Source organism: Carcharhinus amblyrhynchos, chromosome 5 (assembly GCF_965287045.1).
Source record: "Carcharhinus amblyrhynchos chromosome 5, sCarAmb.v2.hapA, whole genome shotgun sequence".
Taxonomy (NCBI): domain Eukaryota; kingdom Metazoa; phylum Chordata; class Chondrichthyes; order Carcharhiniformes; family Carcharhinidae; genus Carcharhinus; species Carcharhinus amblyrhynchos.
Window position 1 is genome coordinate 82,366,635 of NC_137328.1, and position 11,569 is coordinate 82,378,203.

Here is an 11,569-nt window from a genome sequence, read left to right on the forward strand (position 1 = left end):
GCTCTCTGCTTGAGATGGGTAGGGCGGGGATGAAATGGGGTCCGCTGCCACTCTGCCTGAGATCAGTGAGGGAGAAGAGGGTGTCTGCTGCCACTCTTCCTGTGATTGGGGGCAGAAAAGGGGGTCCACTGGAGAGGAAGGGGGAGAGGGGCTTGCGATCAGTCTGGGTGGTGGGGATAAGGGGATCAGTAAAGTTGTGGGGGTGGGGCAATGTCTGTGGGGGTCATGGGGAGGCGGTATGTGGCAGGGGAGCAGAATTCTATGATCTCTTTTCTGTACATGTGCAATTAGAGGCGCCAAATGAAGCTGCAGGATTTTGGCGCGTTAAGCCTGCCCACAGGCTTGCGGAACGCAATTTGGAATTGCTGGTATTTCTTCAGGCAGAGGTCTCAAAGTCGGATCTGAAACACTCCCAGGTTCAAGTCTGCCCAGAACTTAGAATCAGAATGGTAAAATAGGGCCCAAGGATGATATTATAATCAGGTAAACGTGCACTAATTATAATTTATAAGGGTGACAGTGACACCCTTATATTACACATGATAGATAGTTGTGAGTGGATATAGATAACTTCTGTGCAAATATATATCTTTGATAAACATGTGCTAATTTCTTGTAATTGGCACTTTAAATGTCTGTGCAATCTTTGAATCAGGGCTCCCCCAAACTGGCAACAGTTGGAGCACTGGTGCCATTATTATGAACTATAGTATGTAATGGCACCAGTGCTCCAACTGTTGCCAGATTGGGGGAGCCCTGATTCAAAGATTGCACAGACATTTAAAGTGCCAATTACAAGAAATTAGCACATGTTTATCAAAGATAACTTCTGTGCAAATGTATATCTATATCCACTCGCAACATGCATAATATAAGGGTGTCATTGTCACCCTTATAAATTATAATTAGTGCACATTTACCAGATTATAATATCAACAAAGACGCAGTTCTTTCTACTTATCCATTAACTTCTGGACTTGATTATGAAAGCTATATTTCTAACCAGTGGTATATCAAATCCCCTGTTCCATTGTCTCTTGTTAGAATAGACACCTGACAAGCTGCTGTTGTGCATAATTCAATGGAGTTCTTGTGTGTATGCTGTGTGACTGAATAAGTTAATATTTGACCTCAGCTATAGTATTGAGTCCAGTTCTAGGTGTCAGCCAAAGTGCAGATGGAACAGACGCAGGAGATCTGAGAAAACCATAACCCTCTGGATATGTGCTTTCAGATAAAGATTTGAACTTCTCCTGTCAATCTTTACTAAATCAAAAAAGACGATATTGAGTTGTCCCTGTCTCACATCTCTATAACATTTATGGAGGCACCACTAACGTGATTATCTAAATGCAAATTTTAATGAATTAAAAGAAGATTATAATTCTAAATTAGAATATTACTGTTGTGTAATTCACTATACCTTGCAGTGTCCACCGGTCACAGAAAGTGATTGCCCACTGAGGACATGAACTGTTGGTTTGAGCAAACAATGCATCTATGACTTATTGCACGCATCTGTCTACAACTGACAGCATGTTTTTAATCCCCCTAGTGAAAGCTAAATTAATGCTGACACACAAGTTCAGCTTATTTGTCAATTTTACAGCCACAAAGTGCTGTTAGCGTGGAACGTGGCCATAGGCCTGTTCACAGCGTGTGGCATTATTGCATTGAGGCTTTCCTAATAAAAGGTGAGAGATCCTATGTATGCTTAGCTCTGTTTGCTTCACTGATGCAAAGACTTAATTTTAAGATATTTCTGCCTATGTAACTAACTCTGCTCAGTTTAAAAAATTAACTGACACTTGACTACATTTTAAATTTGAAAGACATGCTGGGTTAGCTAAAAATTGACTGCATTCCTTCAAAGTACATAGCAAGCAACAGATGCAAGACCTGTGTTTGCCAGACAGAGACAGCTTGCGGAAAACATTTACAATAATGAGATAAGGGTTGAGATATGTTTTGGTTACAATGTGTATTTGTGCAGTTTTGTTTTCAGGATGCTGTTCAAGCTCAATTTATTCCAGATATGGATGTATTGCCTTACAATGTTCAATTAATGCATTTAACTGAAATTAAATCCTTAGCTGCCATAGTGGGATTTTAATTAATCTCCTGACATGACAATCCTGCCATCTCATGAGTAAAGACAGAAACTCTTAAAAATCAATAAATTTATTTTAAAATTTATTTTAAAATTTATATGAATTGCTTTTTTTTTGTCTCAAACATAAACTGAACTGGATTGACAATTGACAAACAGCACAGAGGCAGCAGAAAAAGCCAGTCTCTCCAACTTTACTCTGTTTCTGTAATGATTTAATTTTCTTTCATTTCTGTTCAATAAAAGAAATTCATTTTAAACTCTGTACCAGTGCTATCTCATCTATTCAAAGGAATGAACGGACCCTACACTTAAAGACATTGTTCTTGGTAGTAGTGGAGGTAGGTGCACCTCTGATATTCAGGCATTTGGATGTCTGTAGATGGGTACAGGGTATCTGATACTTCCACTTTAACTGTTGGTGACGCCCCAGTTTAAATTCCTAACCTTCCAATTCTGCTTGTTTGAGGGGTTTACATTATCAGGACCAGATTTTCAAAACCTGTAGGAAATAGAATGATTTTTGGATCATTTAATTGTAATTATTAATCCTCATTGGCACATGCTCTGTCTTTTTTTCCTTTGATTACATTTTTATGTCATACAAGTAAATCATTATAAAAACTGAAAAGCTTCCCTAACTGTAGATTCATATAATGTGCGTGAAAGATGGATAAATGAGATGAATCTTGAATCTGAATAATCAAAGAAGAAACACACTGTTGTGAGTTTGTTATTTCCTTTGGTTCTGATTATTTACACTGATGTACGCTTATATCTTTTTTTCCTTCACAGTATGAGGCTATGTTTGGTAAGGCCAGCCTTTATCACCCATTCCTAATTGCCCTTGAGAAATTAGGGTGAGCCATCTTCTTAAATACAATTGAATGGCAGGCTCAGCCATTTCAGAGGACAGTTGAGAATCAGCCATTTTGCTATGTGTTTGGAATCACATACAGGCCAGACTGGGTAAAACAGCAGATTAATTTCCCTATTTACACTTTGATTTGTTGTTTCCCTTGACATTGGAATTCAAGCAAATTGCCCTGATGAATGGGGATTTGGTTAGCTCAGGTGGCCAAGTGGCTAGTTTGAGATACAGAGTGACACCAACAATGCAGGTTCAATTTCCATATAGCTGTGGTTATTCATGAAGGCCTACCTTCTCAACCCTTGCCTGAGGTATGGGGTCCTCAGGTTAAATCACCACCAGTCAGCTTTCCCCGTTAAAGACATGAGCAGCCTGTGGTCATCTGGAAATATGGTGACTTTATCTGATGAATATAAAATGAAAAGCTTTGACAAATAGTATCTTTTTTCATCAATATTCAAATTCTGTACTACCAAACAACTGAAGGACGTTAGTAAACAGGTTGTACATTACTGATACTGCCATTTATTCCAGATATGGATGTATTACCTTACAATGTTCAATTAATGCATTTAACTGAAATTAAATTCCTTAGCTGCCATGGTGGGATTTTAACTAATCACCTGACATGACAATCCCACCACCTCATAACTGAAGAGAGAAACTCTTAAAAATCAAGAAATTTATTTTAAGATTTATATGAATTGCACACTAGACTTGATTTATCTGGTTCTTGTTCCGTTAATATATATTCAAGATTCCTTGTTTTGGCCTGAAGTAACGGCTTCTCCCAGGAACTGTAGCCTAGGTTCAGCTACTAATTTTATGGAGAGAGAAAATTATTCTTCGAGATTTTTGGCTAAACAAAAGGGTGGTGCAGTGGTTAGCACTGGTGCCAGGGACCCTGATTCAATTCCCAACTCAAATCACTGTCTGTGCGGAGTCTGCATATTCTCCCTATGTCTGCATGGGTTTCCTCTGGGTGCTTTAGTTTGCTACCATAGTCTGAAAGACATGCTGGTTAGATGTGTTGAACATGCTGAATTCTCCCTCAGTGTTCCCAAACAGGTGCCGCAGTGTGGCAACTAGGGTATTTTCACAGTAACTTCATTGCAGTTTTAATGTAAGCCTACTTGTGACACTAATAAATAAAGTTTAAAACAGCACAAGGCTCAGTTAATATGGTGAAACTACACCTTATTTTGAAGAATGGGATTCACTAACACAGGAAATGAGTAAGACCCGATGAAACTTGAACATGCAGGGCTTAGGAACAGGAGTAAACTGTTTGGCTCTTCATGCCTGTTCCACTATTCAATAGACTCATCCGATTATGGTCTCAGCTTCACTTTTTCTTGTCTGCCCCCCATAACCCTCATCTCTCAAAAATCTGTTCAAGTCAGCCTTGGATAAATGGAAAGACACAGCTACCACTACTGTCTGGGGAAGAGAATTCTACAAACCAACAATTCTCTAAGAAAAAAAATTCTCCTGTGTTACTCCTATAAACTTCCTTATTTTGTCCTTTAGGGAAAGAGACCTATTGTTCTTACACATGACTCCAGATCCATAGTAATGTAGTTGACTCTTAAATGCCCTCTGAAATGGCCTAGCAAGCCATTCAGTTCAAGGTCTATTAGGTTTGGGGAATAAATGTTGCCCGAGCCAATGAAACTCACATACTACAAAGGAATATGTTTTTTAAAAAGGTGCAAATTTCACTCAAATCTGCTCAGACAGCACAGATTTAGAAGTGCAAGAGTTGGAGAGATTATTTGTGCATGAGTGTTTGTCCATGATTTTTGGAACCGGAGCTTTAGTGCGGCCTAAATCCACATTTAGAGGTTATTGCAGAAGGTCAGGGGACATGGAGTTGGGGGTAGGGTGTTAGCGTGGATAGAGGATTGGTTGTCAAATAGGAGGCAGAGAGTGGGGGTCAATGGGTGCTATTCGGATTGGCGGTTGGTGACTAGTGGGGTGCCCCAGGGGTCGGTGCTGGGGCCTCAGCTATTTACCATTTATATAGATGATCTGGAGGAGGGAACCGAGTGTAGGGTGTCGAAATTTGCTGATGACACCAAGATTGGGGGAAAGGCAAATTGTGCGGAGGGTGTGGAGAGTCTGCAGAAGGATCTAGATAGGCTGGGCGAATGGGCCAGGAACTGGCAAATGGAATTTAATGTTGGCAAGTGTGAGGTGGTCCACTTTGGTAGGAAGAATGGTAGGAAGGACTATTACTTACGTGGCGAAAAACTGCAGCAGGCGACGGTGCAGAGGGACCTCGGGGTCCTTGTGCATGAGTTGCAAAAACCCAGCTTGCAGGTGCAGCAGGTGGTCAGGAAGGCGAATGGGATGCTGGCCTTCATAGCGAGGGGGATTGAATATAAAAGTAGGGAGGTCTTGCTGCAGCTGTATAGGGCATTGGTGAGGCCGCAGCTGGAGTACTGTGTGCAGTTTTGGGCGCCGCACCTGCGCAAGGATATTTTGGCCCTGGAGGGAGTGCAGAGGAGGTTTACTAGGCTGATACCGGAGTTGAGGGGATTGAGCTATGAGGAGAGGCTGAATAAACTAGGCTTGTACTCGTTAGAGTTTAGAAGAATGAGGGGAGATCTCATTGAGACGTATAAGATGATGAATGGGATGGATAGGATAGAGGTGGAGAGACTCTTCCCGCTCAAAAAAGACAGTAGGACTAGGGGGCACAGCCTCAAGATAAAGGGGAGGTGGTTTAGAACGGAGTTGAGGAGGAACTTCTTCACTCAAAGGGTGGTGAATCTCTGGAATTCTCTGTCCGTTGAAGTGGTGGAGGCTGCCTCGCTAAATATTTTTAAGAAGCGGGTTGATGGGTTCTTGATAAGAGAGGGGATTAAGGGTTATGGGGAGAGGGCGGGAAAGTGGAACTGAGCCACAAATCAGCCATGATCTTATTGAATGGCGGGGCAGGCTCGAAGGGCTAGATGGCCTACTCCTGCTCCTATTTCTTATGTTCTTATGAGCCTGGGTTCATAGTGGGGCAGGACCCTCATCATAAACTTGACATTAATTGGAAATTCAAATCTGATGACAAGGTGTGGGAAATGGTGGGGAGCAAGACAGGGGATAAGATTCTTTAAAAATTACTTTTGTAATGTATTTTCAGAAGAGTAATAAAGTTTGTGAAAAAATAACTGACCTGTTAGAGGTTAAGTAAAGCACTAATGAGTTTTATAAACTAATTGTCAATCCAGTCCAGTTTATGTTTGAGACAAAAGTGCTTTGAGAGGGTATTTGTTGTTTGCCTGTAAGACCAAATATGGGGGTGAGTGAGGTTGGTTTATTAAATAAAGAATAAATCATTCAGCAGCAGTGGAAGGTTTTCTATATATAAAGGATGCTACAGCAAGCAGGATGATGCCTTGGTAATAGTGGCACAAAATCTAATTTGCAATAACATTTAAACGTTGATTGATTTGACTGCTGATCAATATATTAAGGAGGCTCATGTATGTCAAGATGATGAATCATTTGGAGAAGATATTGCTTTACACACAGATGATGAAATAAGTTAGAACATACACAGTCTTAGAGACCATTTTAGTGAATTTTTCCACACTTTTCCAAAGTGCTTAGAGACATCCGATGGTTGTGAAATGCCATATAATGTCCACTATTGGATTGCACTGGAATTTCTGAGGTCTTTCTTTTTCTTGACCGTCTGTCCTTCTTACAATTTTGGGCTCTTTCTCTTGCCATCCTGTTGTCTCTGCCGGCAGTCTCACCTCTGATCTTTCAGCACTCTGATGTGCCAAGTGTTACTCAGGCACCAGCCACAGCAAAAATTTTAAAGGTGATGCATTTTAATCTTAGCTGCGTTCTTGAAAAATCCCAAGACTTCAGAATCCTCTTGCAAGGTCATGAGAAACTTAATTGTATTGAAAAATTGTGCCTTCTGTGAGAATTTGGCATATCTGTATCTCTGGCACATGAGCCCAGTTCTCTCAGAATGACTGGTCCAGTGATAGGATCACAATGGTAACATACCCCTCTTGGGACTTTTATGTTTTGAAGTTGAGCATATTCTAATGAGGTTGGGGGGGAATGGCCTAGTGATATTATCACTAGACAACTAATCCAGAAACTCAGCAAACGTTCTGGGGACCTAAGTTCAAATCCCATCACAGCAAATGAGAAAATTTGAATTTAATAAAATTCTGGAATTAAGAATCTACTGCTGACCAATTGTTGGAAAAATCCATTTGATCTTTAATTTCCTTCCCCAAGGGAAGGGAATCTGCTATCCTTACCTGGTCTGACCTACATTTGACTCCAGAGTCACAGCAATGTGGTTGACTCTCAACTGCCCTCAGACAACTAGGGATGGGTAATCAATGATGATCAGCCAGTGACCCCCATGTCCCAAGAATAAATAAAAACATATTCTACTGAGATCTGAAGGACTCTTGGGTGTAACTTTACATCAGCAGATGTGTGTCTATTCCCACGGAAGAAAATCGAGATCCTGATAAGTTTATCATTGAAACCACTAGCCAGGTTTCAAAATGTTTTCTAAATTAGCAGATCCCTATTTTTAAAAGGTGATACAAATCACAAGGTGCTGCACACTAATTGTCGCGCAGTCCAAAGGGTTGGTAATGATGCTTGCATTTTCACTTTCACTTCTGATGGGTGTTCAGAATCTCCGGGAGGCTGTTCACAATGACAAAGTCTTGCATCTGATCGGGTGTGCTGCTTTAATTCTAAAGGTAAAGTTTTTAAAAAAATATATGTACAATTAGATTGAGGGCAGCAGGGTAAAAGAAAGTACATGTTGGATTTGTGGCCAGCAGTAAGCAGCCAGGGCCGGGGGAGCGCAGTGAGTGTGCGGCCCGCTGTCTGCAGCCACACTCACTCCGGCGCTGCAGCTTCTCCGGAGCCGCGGATGCCGCTGGATTGAACTGGGAAACACCGGCAACATTGCCCCGCCGGATAGTCACCCCGTAACCGTGACCGCTCCTCCTCCGTGTGCGGTTGATTAAATACTGGTCCTGTACACCGTCAAACTGGCTGCCGCACTTCACCATTTACTTTGCTGTCGCTGGATGGTTTGAAATAAGATGCGGAAGTACTGTGGGAAACATGGCTGCTTCAGACACAAAGCAGATTAAACCACTTTGACATGGTTAAATTAAAGAGTTTAAAACTACCTATTTGATACTGAGTTGAATCAATGAGATACTTTAAGAAGCTGTATATTTTCTTTACAAAGGAAACTCCAGCTGTGTTTTTGAGGATTCTGTTGTTTTAAAATCAATGGGTAACTTACACCATTCACCATCACCCCCACATGTTGATTCATTGAAAATTTTATCCCTTGTCACTTCATGTCCTGATTTATCTCTATCTCCACAGTTCTTCCTCCAGCCCTGCCACCACACCCCAATCTGTTTTCCTCCCATTCTGGCTTCTTTTTAAAGTTTATTATGAGTGTCACAAGTTGACTTACATTAACATTGTATCAAGTTACTTTGAAAATCCCCTAGTTGCCACACTCCTATGCCTGTCTGGGTACACTAAGGGAGAATTTAGTATGGCTAATGCAACTAACCAGCACATCTTTCAGACTGTGGGAGGACACCCATGCAGACACGGGGAGAATGTGCAAACTCCACACACTGACCCAAGCCGGGAATTGAACCCAGGTCCCTGGCGCTGTGAGGCAGTAGTGCTTGCCACTGTGCCATCCACGACCCCATTTTCCTCACAATTAGTAGTCCTACCTCTTTCTGTCTAGATGCTGAGCTCTGGACTTCCTTCCCTATGGCTCTCTCCCTTTCACTGCTTCTTTAAGATGCAGTACTGCTGAAAATCTGTCACTTTGAACACTTGTCTAATGTCTCATTTGTCCAAGTGCCAATTTTCTTCACGTTGGATTCATCTCCTGTGAAGCAACTTGGGATGTTTAATGAAATTAAAGCTAGATAAATGCAAATGTTTTGAAGTAGGCTTTTACCTTTAGCACATACTGAACATATCTTTGTGCATGGAGCATATGTGGAGTTTGGATGTTTTCTGATTTGTTGACACGTGGTTTCTGTCTGGCCTGTAAGTCATGCATTACCTAACTTCCTGATTTGTGTACTTGCACATGAAACTGTCTTTTTTTAAAAAAAGAAATGGCTGTATCAGCTTTATATAATACATTGCATTATCCCAGAGAGTTGTGCTCCCTTTCTGTCCAAATGTCATGCTGAGGAAGTGCAAGGTTGTTACAGGAGAGCTGATATTAAATTTTACAATGGCACTTTACATGCATTCACCTACATTGAACGGTAAAGTAATTAATAGTATGTGAAATACGAAGACATCCCTAATGATGTAGTAAGCTGTTCTGTAAACTGAATCAGAATATGGCAAACGGGGCCAAGCGACATGTTTGTAGCATTCAGTCAATCTGTAGTTTGCTCAACCTGGCCACATTAAAATGGTTCCCTTGGTAGATCATTGTCATTCTGCGTGAAATTTTATTATTTTTAAAAATGTATACTTTTATTTATCATGTTGTTCCCAGCATTGCAATCACACACCCTTCAGCAAGGCCAAGTTTCATGAACGAATTGTGATTAGTGTATCAGAGCTGAATACCTTGCAAGCCAGTAAGAACATAGCAGTCAACCTGCATTAACTTACCCAGGGATTTTCCAATAAAATCAGTCAAACAGTACAGTTCCAAACCAAAGTAACATTCTCCATTTATCACAATGTTAACTCTCCTCTTCCTTTCTTCATTTTTTTAATCTCTCCTCCCTGTTGATTTGTGAACTTTACTTTGTGGTCTGTCCACTAGTAGATTGTATTGGAGTTTCTGAAGTTACACCTACTCAGTCCATTACATCACCGAGTCGCATATGGCTGGATTTAATGTAGGCAACAGGAGTCTGGTCCACTGCGTGGAGAACTAGTAGGAACCCCATATCACCTCTGTGGGGGAGGCCCAACCAAATTAAATACATGTGTGTCACTTAAGTGATCAGTATTGGGCCTTTCCTGGGATTTAGGCCTAAGCAGCAGAAATCCAATCTGCTGAGAGCTGCTGATCAATCAGAGGCTGACAGTGCCATTGGGAGAGGTGGCAGCTGCTGGTAATGCTCTGAGGACATTACCGTGTATGAGAGTTGGATCGTTGGACACAGATGAGTAAGGGAAGGATGGGAATTTTAGGGAAGGGTTCATGACAGAGGGAAGGGCAAGGGCATTGGAAATGAGGGCGGGGAGGGTGAATTCAGTGGCTGCCCCCTTCCTGATACCACGTCACTTGACAAAGAGGGACCCCTCCTCTCTCACAGTGGGCCATTGTTAAACCCAACAGGATTTGTCAGACGGCATTCTGGAGACATGGAAAGCCTGACTTTGCTAAGCTGATGTCCATACATGTGCACTTTCATTAGGCGTTGACAATGAAGAGTGGCAAGTTTGATGATATTTTCTTTCTCTCCTGTTAGGGATGCTGAAGTTGGTGATAGTGCCTCCATGGCTATCCTGGCTGACAGTGATAGTGCCTTCACTGCAATCCTGGCTGACAGTGATAGTGCCTACACTGCTAACCTGGCTGACAGTGATAGTGCCTACACTGCTAACCTGGCTGTGATAGTGCCTACACTGCTAACCTGGCTGACAGTGATAGTGCCTACACTGCTAACCTGGCTGAGATAATTACCTGAGCATAAATGAAAATTAAAACCTAGCATTTTCTTGGTTTGTATGCTTCATCATTATTATACTATGTGGCACATATGCTCACCAGAGCTGAAATTTAGACTTAAACTCAGAGTTTCATATTATAATGAATACTACCCAAAATTTATTAAATCTACCTTGTAATTTTATTAATTTAAATTAGCTGTCAATTTAAATTGAAATCATGAATTTAATAACAGTCTTACCAAAACATGTGGGCCATGAAATTTAGCCCCGTTGCCTCTATTTTTCTCAATGCTGAGTGCATTTTTGCCTTTTTAAAATTGCATATGTTGCCAGCTGTTCAACCATGGCGTATAACATGATTTAACATCAGTTCTGCCATTTTGGGGCTCGAAGGTCCAGCTGAAGTAGTCTCTCAAACATGCACAGCTGAGCATGCACTCACTGACAGGAGGGATACCCATCTGTGCCATTTAAAGTGATCATCAACTACTTTCAGATTAATTGTTTATTGAGTTCCACTGAAATTGTCAATTGTTTGCTGGTACCAGAGTTGGTTAAAGTTGCTAAAGTCTCTCGGCACATGCTGAAGAATCTTGTGTGGCCGTTAAGCATCCTGCACAAACCAATATTCCGAGCATTTCATCGGATATATCCATCAGTATGATGCTGTAATCCCATTAAAATGCTCATCGGGACATCCTACAACTTGTGTGTGACCTCACTCTGTGACAGACTGGAACCTGTGTTACCCTAGCCCCAGCTGTAGCCCACTTGTGCCCAGTGACAACATGCAGACCTGCGTCCGAGCTAACCTTTATGTTCAGTGTTAATATCTGAACTGATGGCTGTGAATGTACATGTGAGTGAGAATATTTTGATAACCACAGTCTTTTTGTTCTTCTTTCTCT

At 41.4% G+C, this 11,569-nt stretch overlaps 1 protein-coding gene across 1 annotated transcript in view; it reads left to right on the forward strand.

Annotated features, from left to right (window-relative positions):
* Positions 1–7,050: 7,050 nt before the first annotated feature.
* erap1b (endoplasmic reticulum aminopeptidase 1b) overlaps positions 7,051–11,569 on the forward strand; it is a 62,486-nt gene continuing 57,967 nt past the window's right edge. The window contains exon 1 of the mRNA XM_080189087.1: positions 7,051–7,723. The gene's annotated coding sequence lies outside the window, so the exon portion shown is untranslated. The remainder of the gene's footprint in view (positions 7,724–11,569) is intronic.